This window comes from Epinephelus moara, chromosome 4, assembly GCF_006386435.1.
Source record: "Epinephelus moara isolate mb chromosome 4, YSFRI_EMoa_1.0, whole genome shotgun sequence".
Classification (NCBI taxonomy): domain Eukaryota; kingdom Metazoa; phylum Chordata; class Actinopteri; order Perciformes; family Serranidae; genus Epinephelus; species Epinephelus moara.
The window spans coordinates 26827462-26841881 of NC_065509.1; positions in this window are offsets into that span (position 1 = coordinate 26827462).

Here is a 14420-nt window from a genome sequence, read left to right on the forward strand (position 1 = left end):
TTATTTGTCAATCAAAAATACATATTTCTCCTCTAATCTGTAGTGCTATATATCAATCTAGATTATTTTGGTTTAAATTGCCAAATGTTGGAGATATTGGCTGTTAGTTATAAGAATCAAGAACCTGTTTCAGCTGAGAACCATTTCCAAATTGTCTGATCCATCAGAGTCGTATGCCTCTGAGCTTATTCATTTCTTTCATTGATGCTGGCATGTTTTTCTAACAGTTGCTCATTGGAAAACAATGATGTCATGCCTCTACACTGCTTGAAACTTGCAACAACAAGGAGTCATGGCAGAAAGGAGGCAACGGTCCAAAGCATGGTTTCATCAGCTCATAGATGAGAGGCTTGTGCTAGTGACAGCTAAAGATGTAAATATTATTGGCATCCTCCCTGGCTGAGCTATAATGTTAGCTAGCTCAGTGGTGCTAGGTGAGCTAGCAGTAGATGCACACTACTGTCTGCATGCTGATATGATTGGCGGGTGTAGTTTGGTAGAAAGAAATCAGTTCCTAAATGAAACTGCTCACAACAAGGTCTCAGGATAATCTTGAGTAACTCAGTCATGATTTCTAGAAAGAGACATTGCTGTTGAATTTTTCAACTGTATATTTTTGACGCTTTAAGCACCATAAACTGAGTGCTATTGAGTTCCATTATTTTTGAGAGAAAGCAGACATCTCTCCGGCTGATATCTCCAAAACTCACACCAAAACCATCTAGCAGCCCAGTTGTCTACAAGAAAATGTTTGTATGACATGTTGCTGCAAAACACAAATTCATTACATTTGCACATTTTAATGTTTTTAAAGTGATATATAAAATAATATATATGCTGACTTTTGTCACTGGGAGGTGGAGAGGATGGTGGACGGCATGTCACCCAGGCGAAACGCCTGTCAAGCTGCAGACCATTGTTTGAAACCAACAACAGCAGTTGTTATTTGGCAACCCTTTGCAGCATTTCCCAGCAGCATCTGTGCCACCAAATGTGGGTGTTTTAAGCCAAAACATGACCTTTTATTAATCATAACAGAATGGTCTTTGTGCCAAAACCTAACCACACCTTCACCACAGCGTTGTTAAGACACAAAGATTCAACGTATCTGCTATAAAATAATGTAAATATAATGTACCTGTGGTTTGTAAAAACATATATCACTAACATTTTTTCTTGCAATTGGGTTAAGTCTGATAGACAATATATTTTTCATTTTTAAACAAAGTGTTCCTTTAAGTAAAAGTATGACCAGCATATGTACCAATGCGTAATTATCAAAAGTAAAAATATTTGTCAAGCAGTTGAAGAACCCCTGTCAGAGTTAAATTCTCATTTATTATAATAAAGCATCATCATAATTGATTTATAAACATGTAAGGAAGCATTTTAATATAACATCTGGTTGAGGCTGAGCTGTTGGTCAGTTTAAAGTGTCTCCGTGCATTATATTTTATAACCCAATCATGTGTTATATCTTCAAACTCTTAATCTGCAAAGTAAATACATTTATCCAAATTTCCGAATCCAAATTTATCCGAATGCAGTGGAGTAAACAGTACTGTATTTCTGACTGAGAGGCAGTGTACGATTATCAAAGAGCAGAAGTACTAGTAACTGGAAATGGTACCTCATAGAGTACACAAGTAAATTTCCTGGGACGCCTCACATACGTCCAGTAACTCGTTACAGTCTCTACTAAAATAGATCAAATCTCTCTTTACGGTAAAAACAAAACAAACCTCTAATACCCACAAAAATCAGGCCTCTCAGCAGGCAATTAGGAGACCACAATATTATTATATTTTCAACCCTGCTTTTTATAGGTATTTCTAATTTAGTGTTGTATTACCAAATTGATATGATAACAATATTCAATAAAAGGAAAAAAGGCTTCCGACAACCTGTTACCTCTTTTCCAGCTTGGTGCCCTCATAAAAGTCTGTGTTGTGTTTTCATGTATTTTTGGAGCCCTATAGATAGAGAGCAGGCCTCAATGGGGAGAAATGAAGTAACTGACCCCCATCCATTCACGAATCAGCCCAGAGTGAATGAATCAGTAAACTGCTCGTGACAGAAGGCAACACAGAAGGGGGAAGTAAACTGTAATGATAGTTATGTGAGGGGGGTCATCTGATAGGTGTCAAAACGCCAGGTCAATGGGGATGTATTTTGAGCGAGGACAGTGAGGGAAAAGTGGACAAACGGACCGAGTCTAAGAAAATAACGAGGTACAAATATGGTTTATTGGGTGATATGAAGCCCATTTAGCACATCTGTTCCTCCCTCGCTCTCATCAGCCCACTCTCCGCTGTCGTTATGCAACACCTCGCTCTATCTGCTCATCTCGAACATATGCCTGGATGATATACGTTCAAATTAACCCCGCATGTAAAATGTACCCATATGTCACGTACGCGGTCTTTTGTCTTTGATCTGTGCTTGACCTTTTGTCTGAAATCGAAGCCGAGAGTTAATCGAGGGGAGCGAGACACACACGGGAGGGGAACGGGGAGAGAAAAAGGTAGAGAGGGAGTCTCAATGAAAGATCTGCTGCTAGGAGGTCTCTCATGATGTAACACATCTACATCACGTCACCATGGCAACCCCGCATCAGCACCAAGTTACTGTGGGGAGAAAGAGTCAGTGTCTGTGCTGGTATGTTACAGTAAAGTCTCTGCATGTGTCCACAACAAAAAGAAAAGACATATGTTCGCAAATAACTTGATATTAGGAAAACAGATTTTATATAAAAATGTGTAATTATGAATATTAAATGAATAAATGCTAAAATAAAATTTGTTTTATTGTATTCAAACGTTATAGTGATGCATGTTACAAACTTCATCTTAAATGTATACTGATACTGATTTTATCCTTGAGCACAGACACAGGTTTAATCTCACACAGGACAATAAAGCCTCTCGCGGCGGACTCCGTCCTTAATAGATATATCTCGGCTATTTACAGAGTTATTGTCCCCATGTTCTCCTGTGAGTCTAAGTATAATCCGAGGGACCTTGGGGAGACAGAGAACTCTGAACGCAACTAAAGAGCTCTAGTGAAAAACTTCTGCCCCCTGTTCTGTGCCCTGCCTGCTAAAAATAAACTGGATATTGAAAAGCGAAGAGAAAGGTACAAGGCTACTGGCTCACAAAGCCACGCCGAGAGAGGGAGGCAGGGAGTGATGGATAAAGGCGGGAGGTGAGGAGCGGGAGTGTGGGTGGAGCTGTGTGTGTGGGTGTTTGTATGGTTCGTATTCACAGGGTGCGTCTGTCTGTCTGTCGACGGTTCTGACAGGCTTCGAATAAGACAGAGTGACATGTAGTCGGAGGGAGCAGATACCATGCGTGTTGAGATACCGCAAAGATACTGTGGACATTCTGATTATACACACGAAACTGTACTTATTAAATCCACAGTGTTATTTCACAGTTGCTGGCATCATTGAGACACAATTTGAAGCCAGAACTAATGAATCTTACATTTTCTACAACACATATTCGGTTCCTTGATCATGACAGGGCTGGAGATTGTCCCAGCATGCACTGGGTTTAAAGATAGGATTAAGCTAGAGCAGTGGTTCCCTACATGAAGGGTTGGGACCTCTAAGTGGCGATGATATAAATGTGAGGAGTTACGAAATGACTGAAATGAAACCAGAAAAAAAGACTTTTGATATACGAAGTTGTCCTTATGTTTTCATTGTTTCCTCAAGTCTTTGCCTTTTTCTTATAAATTAATGAATCAGAGCTCAAAAAAACCCCAAGTTGTTAGTACACATGACTTGTTTTATGGCGTGACATGTCAGAAAGGTAGCGCACCACTGACCCAGACTTACAAATCCATCTGACCTAGATGTCTCCAGAGTGTAGAAGGAGCACCCAGAGGCCCACCTGCTCTTTAAACATACATTTTTAAAAACGTTCTCAGTCCCAAACAGATCCTGTCATGATCATTTTGGTCTCCCTCAGGACATAAAAGCTGTGGCATCATGGAGGCATAAGGTTCTACAACATGTACCATGTAACCACAACTGGATTTTTAATGCATGTTATCCACCTTTTATCTAGTTCCCCTCATCTCCCACACCACTACACTGTATTAATTTTCCTTGTATTAATATTGTTATTTGATCAGATTTTTCCTGGATACTTGTAGGTCTGATGGAATGATGTAGAAATACATAAAAACAACAGATACTTAAAGGGACAGTTCACCCTAAAATCATAAATACACATTTTTCCTCTTACCTGTAGTGCTATTTATCAGTCTAGATTATTTTGGTGTGAGTTGCAGAGTGTTGGAGATATCAGCCGTAGAGATGTCTGCCTTCTCTCCAATACTTATCTCTCAAGATAATCCACAGACAATGTTGTGAGCAGTTTCATCTAGTAACTATTTTCTTTCTACCAAACTACACCCACCAACCGTATTACCATGCAGCAGAAGTCCATGAGTAGATGCACTCTTCCTTCTGCACCCATGGGTGGCAGGTGTAGTTTGTTAGAAAGAAAATAGTTCCTACACGAAACTGCTCACAACAAGGTCTGTGGATTATCTTGAGTAACCAGCTCATGATTTCTGGAAAGAGACATTACTGTTGAGTTTTTCAAATGTATTTTTTTTGGCACTTTGAGCACCACAAGCTGAGCGCCATCTGGTTCCATTATATCGGAGAGTAGGCGGACATATGAAAAACAAATACATGTATTTTTGATTTTGGGGTGAACTGAATTTGAATTTATCAGCACACAAGATGTGATAAAAACAAGTATATAAAAATACACATGGCCGGGACCTCTGTTGCATGTCGTAACACCATTGTTTTCTCCCCATGTTTGCTGTCTCTATCTGCTTTTCACCATCATCGACAAAATGCCAAACAATAATCAATCAATAAATCCAAAAAGTGGCTACAGTAGCTTTTTGATTCACTGTCAATGCAGCAGACTGTATGATAATATGAATTAATCCCTTCTCGATGTTTAGTTTCTACATTGTTTTTTTACAAAAGCAAAGCCTAATTTTGATAATGCGTGGAACTGATTACTGAAATCTGCTTTTTATAATGTATCTATTTGTTAGGTTATTCAATAGGAACATTATTTAATATGGAGAAACAATGCAGCAGATGTAATGCTCAGGTTATGGGACGTCTATCTGAAACTAATTTACAGCCAAAAACCCTCGTTAGCTTTTTAAATTCACTTTAAACATCAGATTCGGGGTAAAAACAACAGAGCGGACTGTTTATTTGTGTGTGTATTGTACATAACTCTGCATGCATGCGCATATACGCAAAAGTATGTGTATATGTACGCAGTATCGAGTGGTGCATGTACTATGTTTGAAAATCTCATTCTAGTTTTTAGTATGCGACGATTCTGATATCACACTAATGTCCATCTCTCAGCTCCCCAGTCAGTTCCCCTCTACCTCTCTGTGTCCCTAAATTTCTTTTTCTTCCTCAACTCTCCTCTTTACTCTACATCCTCTCTCTCCCTCTCTCTTTCGCGCTCCCGCTTCGATGCAGGAGTGGGAGGTGTTGCTAGGCGACAGATTAGCTCCTTCCTTTCAAGAAGCAGAGCACAGACCTTGACTCTCTGGGTGTAAAAATAAACAGAAAAAAGAAAAGACAGTCTTAGAGGAAAAAGGACAAGTATCTTTCACCTCTGGCATGAGATCCTCACTTTTTTGTGTTTACCCTGAACCCCCCCCCCCCCCCCCCCCCCCGCCCCGCCCCATCTCCTGCACTCTTCACCCTGAAGTGGTCCAGAAATAATTCAGGTATTTATAGCCCCATTTACATTTTTACAGATAAACACAATCTATCGCTCATCGTCAGAAAAAGTGTTGACATTTTGTCTGTAATGAACTTTCATAAGTCATGCTATGATGGAGCTGCTGCACAGACTGATGATCTGTCCTCTCTGTTCCCTGCGATGTGATGACTAAGGTTGTGGAGGAACATGCTGCTCGTCCCTCATCCGCAGTTTCAATCTATGCCAACGGCCGAAGCTGTGAAAGTCACACCTGTTGGCGACTGTACGAGAGCGTGTGTGTACAGAAAGAGCTAGAAAGAACCCTCCTGCGCTTTGTGCATCTGCTCTGTGTGTGTGTGCGTGTGTGTGTGTGTGTGGAGGATAGTGACAGAGAGTAACTGTTGGTGAATGAGTGTGTAATCATGTTAACAACACAGCAAATGGGTGTGAGGAGCACTGCGAGAGATTAGATGAGTGAGTGAATTTAAAAGGTTATGCAAGGTAATATGTGAGTGAGTGAGTGAAAGAGGAAGCAAGTTAAATGCAGTGAGTGTGAAAGCAGATTAACACATCAGAGAGTTAAAAAAGAGTGAATGCGCAGTCAGCAGAGAAAGTGAGTGGATCTGAGGGTGACCAAGGTAACGTGTGTGTGTGTGTGTGTGTGTGTGAGTGAATCTGGATGAATGAGTGAGAAAGTGAGGGTGAATATGGACAACAGAGGGAGTGAGTAACTGTGTGAGTAAAAGGGAGAGGGTATGGGTGTGTGAGTGAACCACTGAACAATAAAGTTAGTGGGTAAAATGTGCTTGAAAGAGTATTTAAATAATGGACAGTGAGAGGAAGAGCACCTTAATATGTGGGTGAAAGAATGAATCTGAATGGGTGAATGAGCAACTAGATGTATTGAGTGAATGCAAGAAAGTAAGAACTGATATGTGTGTGTGTGTGTGTGTGTGTGTGTGTGTGTGTGTGTGTGTGTGTGTGTGTGTGTGTGTGTGTGTAATGTGTGTGTAATGTGTGCAAGTAAATATGTAAGCGAGCGAATGAATGAGTGAAAAAATAAATGTGTGGATAACAGAGAGTGATTGTGTAAGGAATTAAATGAGCAAGTTAGTGTGTGAATAAGTCAGTGAATGAGTGAAGCTATGGGTGATTGAGTGAGCAAATAAATTAGTGTCTGAGAAGAGTAAGTGACAGTGTGAATGATGAGGGCAAGTGAAAGGGTGAATGTGTGGATAAGACAGAAAATGTGTGAGAAATCTTAATTCTAACATCCCAAATCACAATTTGCCTCAGAGGGCTTTACAGCTATCTTATAAGTGCATGATTTAGGTCAGGGGTCTCAAACTCAAATTACCTGAGGGCCGCTGAGCATCCAGTCTTGTCCCAAGGGGGCCACTTCAAGTATTCCACAAAAAATGATTGAAAATTTTTTAATTTCGATTGGCGATCATCTCACTGACAACGTAACTTGCTTCAAGTGCTGCATCGGACTCCTTTCTTGCTCTCTGGAAGAAGTTTTGTTGCATTGACAGTCCTTTCTTTAGCTGTGCAGCTCATTGTGTCCGTTCATCTCCCTGGTACTTAGCATACTGCTCTGCATGTTTAGTGGAATAATGCTGCTTTAGATTGTACTCCTTAAACACGGCAATTTTCTCATTGCAGATGAGACAGGTGGCATTCCCCTTAAACTCGACGAAGAAATAATCAGTCTCCCACTTCTCCTGAAACACTCTGTACTCAGCATCAACCTTTCTTTTGGCCATAGTGTTAGCAGCGTGCCAAATATTTGTTTTTTTTCTACTTGGTTTCAGTTGTGGTGATGCGTTCAAGGGTCCTAGGATGATGCGCTGAAGGGTCAAAAACAGAATCGGGCATTTTTCCTCAGTCATGACAAAGCTGCATTCAAGGTCCGCTGCGTTCACGGCCGCAGCGGGCCGGATTTCACTATGAATTGATATCAAATAGCGGGCCGTATAGAATGGTCTGGAGGGCCGTGTCTGGCCCCCGGGCCGTGAGTTTGAGACCCCTGATTTAGGTGAACAGGTGAATCTGAGTGAGTGAGTGAGTGAGTGAGTGAGTGAGTGAGTGAGTGAGTGAGTGAGTGGGTAACTTAGGAGCTGGTGGTGGAAGCTCCGAGAACCTTCAGTCTGACATTGCCTCCATTGAAGGCGATTTACAAGGGGGAGGGAATTTGATTTTTCCCTAACCAATCAGTAGAGATCAATGACTCACCCAGAATCTGACGTCATTAATATCCATGACTCTGGGGTGCCGAAAACAAGCAAGCATTGCCCGTTTAAAATGTCTCCGTCGTCGTGCACGCCCAGCTGCATCGCCGTTAAATCCAGTTTAGCAGCTTCCTTAATTTGGTCCTCCATTAACGCGAGTAGTGGCGAAATACCTCGATAGCATTGTTAATGTGGTCTGTCGGATCTGTAGCGGTCGCCATTATTGCTATCCTCACCAGTTACCCACCAGCGTACAGCTTGACATCAGCGTGGTGCTGATTGGCTAATCGCTAGACCCGCCCCCACCCCCGGCGTTCATTGGTCCGTCCATCGTTTGGACGAGATAAATCGCAAATTCATTGCAGTATGCCAGACCAGAGATGCAAGCCTACTCAGTTGAGTGGGCGGGGTCTACGGTCTGGAACCAGGCTAGGAAAATTCTGCAGCTATGGTAAATAGACTTTCATTCATTCACATTCACACACTGGCGGTCGAGGCTACCATACAAGATGCCTCCTGCTCACCTACATGCACACACATTCAAGTTGAAGTATCTTGCCTAAGGATGATTTCACATATAGACTGGAGGAGCCGGGAATCAATCCACTGATCTTCCGATTAGTGGATGACCCGCTCTATCTCCTGAGCGACAGCTACCACATTTTTTCATCTAGTGCTAATTAGCAAATTAGCATGCAAACCACAGGTGTCATTTACACTGGGGACGCTGAGTTATGTCCCCTCCAGTTTTTGAAATGGGGCATTTTAGTCCCCTCCATCTATTTTCATCCACTTATCCAGGGCCAGGTCATTGGGGCTGCAGGCTACACAAGGTACTCCACATGTCCCTCTCCCCAGCAACACTTTCCAGGTCCTCCTGGGGGATCCTGAGGCCTTTCCAAGCCAGATATAATCCCTCCAGCGTGTTGTGGGTCTGCCTGAAACACCTCTAACAGGAGGCACCCAGGAGGCATCCTGATCAGATGGCCGAACCACCTCAACTGACCCCTTTTGATGTGAAGGAGCAGCAGCTCTACTCCGAGCTCCCTCCAGATGTCTGAGCTCCTTACCCTATCTCTAAAGCTGAGCCCAGCCACCCTACAGAGGAAACTTTCAGCCGCTTGTATCCACGATCTCATTCTTTCAATCACTACCCAAAGCTCATGAACATAGGTGAGGGTTCGGACGTAGATGGACTACTGAATAGAAAGCTTTGCCTTCTGGCTCAGCTCTCTCTTTACCCCAACGCTGCATCACACCGCCTGTCCATCTCATGCTCCATTTTACTCTCACTCATAAACAAGACCTCGAGATACCTGAAATCTTTCACTTGGGGCAGCAACTCTCTCCCAACCCCGAGGGGGCAATATGCTGTTTTCCAACAGAAAAACAGGGCCTCAGACTTGAAAACAGAGATGAGCAGAGATGCAACTCTGAGGTCCCTAAACCAGACTCCTTCCTCCCTGCAGCTGCGTCTTGAGATCCTGTCAATGAATATCACGAACAGAATTGGTGACAAGGGACAAACCTGGCGAATGCCAACACCCACTGAAAACACGTTTAACTTTGTGCCAGGTATGCGGACACTGCTCTCACTTTGGTTACACAGGGACTAGATGGCTCGTATCGACGACTCCAGTTCCCCATATTCCCGCAGTACCCCCACAGGACTCCTTGTGGAACATAGTTGTAAGCTTTCTCCAAGTTCACAAAGCACATGTAGACTGGATGGACAAACTCCCACAACCCCTCCAGCAGCCCCACACGGGTAAAGAGCTGGTCCACTGTTCCACGACCAAGATGTAAGCCATATTGCTCCTCCTGAATCTGAGGTTGGACAATCAGTCGCAGCCTCCTTTCCAGCACCCTGGGATACACTTCTCCAGGGAGACTGAGCAGTGTGATACCCTGATAATTGGAGATTACCCTCCTATCCGAACCACCCCCCTGGTCTGCCACACCACAGGACACTGAAAAAGCTTGTTGCAAGTTTTGTCCCCATCACTTTTTAAAAGCATAAAAATGTTCTGAATACACAAACCAATAAATGCTAACTAACCAATGAGAATGCTTTGAGAAAAGTTAATTTGCCCAATAAAAAAAACATACAATGTAAATATAGAAGAAACAAATGTGCACTGTCCAAAAACAAACCTACTGATTCTAAAATGACATGTATGCACTGACCTTTAACAAATTGTTGAAATGGTTTCTTCTTGTTCAAGTTTTCCAACATGTATGAGCAATTAAAGTCCAGGATTTTTAAATTAATTAAAAATGCATTAGTGTGTCATTGTTGTGAATGGGTTACTTCCCCAAAGAAAAGAGGAGTAAATCATGCCTACATGTGGGCTGACACAGATAACATTAATACGAAAAGTTGATCTACAGGAGGAAAAATATTTGAAAACAATACAGAGTGTATGAGAGTCTTACTGCATTATATTTCTTTATATTTTTAGACCTTGAATTGTCACCAGGTGCCTGTGTTTTATGTTTTCCATTGCATAAAAAGACATCATCATAAATTGATGCAGAAGAATTCACCAGAATGCAGGAAATGAAGTGTTTGATGCTCAAAATCTTCTGGGCGAGGACCCCCACACCCCCGCCTCATACGTGTGACACATCCACCGCTGTGCCTTAACAGAGCCTCACAGAGCTGTTAGCACGGCTGCAGACTCTCAGTCTTGTTTTTATCATTACTGGCTAATGCAACACATTAATTACATTCTGTCTGTCTGAAATTTCTTAATAAATTACATTTGAAAATAACCAAACCTGGCCCAAACCAGACAGCCCATTCACAATGCACCAGACATGCCCTGTGAATGAGTGACTGAGTAAAACAGTTGCTGAGTGGAAAAAATGAATGACTCAGTGAGTAGGAAAATGAATGAGTGAGTGCTTGGCTTAATGTGCCTCGATGAGTGATTGTGCTGAAGAGGGTTATAAGACTAAATGAGCCTCCACATGAATACTGAGACAAACAGGAGTTTCTGGCACAAAGACGGCCCACTAATTGGATTCATTTGAGTCCATTTGCTGTCAGGGAGACGAGGCACTCATCCCTCCGACCCCTCGTTCTTCAACCCATCCGCCTCTCCACAGCCATGTTCCTCTCTGCCACCCACCTATGATACCAACACAGCCCTGTCTCATAATGGCAGGGATTATCATGACAACCGCAACAATGGCAGCGCTTGAGACAAGAGAGTGTGTGGGACACCGGGACAGCTTAAGTACCTACGAGACTGCTGGGTGGAAAAAAACAAACAACTTTGAGTGTTTCTGTTCTGGGAGCTCCTGCATAAAGATTTGTGCTATTTTTGCCCAGAGAAAGTCTGCCAGCGCTGTTTTTCTAAAGGCAATCTCTGAAAACACAACATCTTGAAGAAAGTGATGTGTGCTTAGTCACAAATCCAGAGAAAATGAGTTTCACATGTGCTGCAGCAGACTCAGAGTTGGGCTTTATTCAAACAACAGGGAATCAGTTTACCTTACTCTACGCTGAAAACCATTGATCTGCTTGAAAATGCTCAGGTTACTTATTAGGTTAGAGGGCACAGGGCTGCTTGTTTCATGAGGTATGGAAAAACATCATTTATAGCCTAATGTATTTTCAAATCAGGCCACTTTATGTAATTTTCTTCAGGAGATGAGTGCCTGCAGTTAAACCACAACAAAACTGAAGATATGGTCTTTGCCCCAAATCCCCAATAAATCCCCCTAAATCTTACACACAGTTCCTTTAATCTCCAAAGTCACTAGGACGCATCCTCTGGAAACAATGGCTGTCTGTACAACATTTTGTGGCAGCTGATTGAGTAGTTGTTGAGATATTTCAGTATGGACCAAAGTTGTGTAAGAACTGACTGTCAGCCCGACACTGATATCCCAAGAGTTCTTATTTACCTTTCCAACAGCTTGAAAAAATCATGCACTATTTAATCTCACTTCTTGAATACTGTAATGCACTATATTCTCATTAAAGCTTGTTTATAAAGCTGCACTTACTCAAAGGTCCAGTGTGTAGGATGTAGGGGCATCTATTGGCAGAAATAAATGTAATATTCATAACTATGTTTTCATTAGTTTATAATGACCTGAAAATAAGAATTATTATGTTTTTGTTACCTTTAAATGAGCCATTTATACATATGGAGCTGATGCTCTTCCATAGAGTCCGCCATGTTGTTCTACAGAAGCCTAAAACTGACAACACTGGCTCTAGAAAGGGCCATTCGTGTTTTCGTATCAGCCACCTTAGTTCTCTTACACACTTGGCACACAGGAGATGTTTCAGTTCTGCAACTTCACCACTAGATGCCACTAAATCCTACACACCAGACCTTTAAAATCCCCCACCACTCAAAAATGTGTTTTTCTTATGTATATGTCCTCTAAAATGTCTGACCTGGACTATACAAACTTATATCTGTGCAAAGTTTGTCACTAGAGGGGTGTTTTCACATTCCTCTACTGATGGAGGCAATGTCTGAACACTTGCCTGAAATTTGAGATTCAAACGTACGCTGGGCGAGCTAGATTAGGTATGTTAAGAAAGCCAACTGCCATCCAACACAATGGAAGGTCAAACTTCAAAACAACACCAGCAAAAAAACAAACTAAAATCTTTAGTGGAGAGCGGACTTGTCAGTAAAGAGAGCAGAATTTGTATTGGCATTGTGAAAGTTTCGGCAGCAAACATGGTAGAGTGTGTAGTTTGTGGATGTAAACTAGAACCAGGAGCTTCCTTACCAAACCCCATTGCAGCAGATATTACTTTATGTTTCACAACCATTAACGTTGTCAGCCACCTCCAGCAACAAGCTAACAAACAACCTAAACAGATAAAAGATGCTGAGGACACTTACAACTCTGTTACGTCTGCTAGTTGCCGATTTCGGTGCACAACAGACTACTCATCTGAGCCAGGGTCTGACTAAGGCTGAATCTCGCCGATGTTCCCTCTAACACCACTGCTACTCATCTTTCACCGGTCAACCTAGTATAGGGCAAGTAGCAAGTATGAGAGAACAGGAAGCAAAACCTACTGTAAGCAGCACTGATGTGCAGGGCGGAGGGCAGATCCAGAATTCTTCAATGAGGGAGAAAAAGTAGATCTGCTTCTGGACCCTTTTCAGAATCAATGTTTTTATAATTATGTGGGAACACCGTGCTAAAGAAAATATTAGAAGTATTTCACATACTTAAAAACGTGTCAGGAGGGGGACTTTACTTGCCTGTAACTAACGTCTCTACACTGGTCATGACCTATCAAATATTTTCATTTCAATGACTCATCAGCTTGAATAAAGAGAGAATAAATAGCCCCAGCGGTGACACTTCACCATCCTAAGAATCTCCTGTTAAAATCTGCAGGGCAAAATGAACCAGAATTCAATAACAAAGCAAAAGGAAACACACAGGATGATGAATATCAGACAGATAAATTACCAGACTGGAATGGTTTCCTCCCCAGCACCATGCATCCCTTTGTCCAAGATCCAAATTAATTATGTCAAGGTAAGTGTTAATCCGCTGAGCTTTGGTAATCATGTGCAGAGCTTTCCTACATAAAGTGAACAATTTTGGCAGCTTTAATGCCCATAAGGAAAATATGTCTTTTACAAGATGATAATTTAAGAGCTGAGACATAATTTGAGAGCCACACAGTGGGGGTGCAAGAACAACAACACCCAGCACATACAGTATGATTTAAAGTCTGAAAGTTTCACACATTCATAAATCAGAAAAAAAAGGCTTTTAGTAGATGGCAGGTAAAAATGAATATGTGGGTTAATAAATGAAACAAATCATATACAATCACTGGCATGGTCCTTTAAGTATAAAGAGAGTTTAAATAATTCACTGTCAAATTAAATTGTGGTCGCTGGTGACAGCCTACAAGGTCAAACACGAGATGAAAGTAATTCTGTAGTCAGTGGGCCTTGTGAAAATAATCTCTTTTTTTTGTAGTAATAGATTGTTGTCTGTCATTAATTAAGCTAATGATGGCCGATATGAGACAAGGCCACAGACTTGCTTAAAGGCTACTTAATGATGCAGAAGACTTAAATGTGTTGTCTTCTCAATTTAATGTTTCTGTTTTAAATATTCATATATATCAAACAAGAATGCTGGAGTGTTTTACGATTGCTAATGACACTAAGATACAGAGGACCATATTTGGTACAGCTTGTGGAGAACAATTTGTTAACTGAAAAACCAAAACTTGATGATTTTTGGGTACAAGCACTTTGGGTAAATTAACAGCCAAACTACAGGTGAGGGGGGGAAGGTTTTCTTGAACAAGAGAGCTCAGGGGGAACATATGACGTGTATGAGGGTCCTGAGAGTTTGGTGCTTTACTAAATGGGAGGCGGTGTGAGTCAATACAATAAACAACCCTTTTACAATA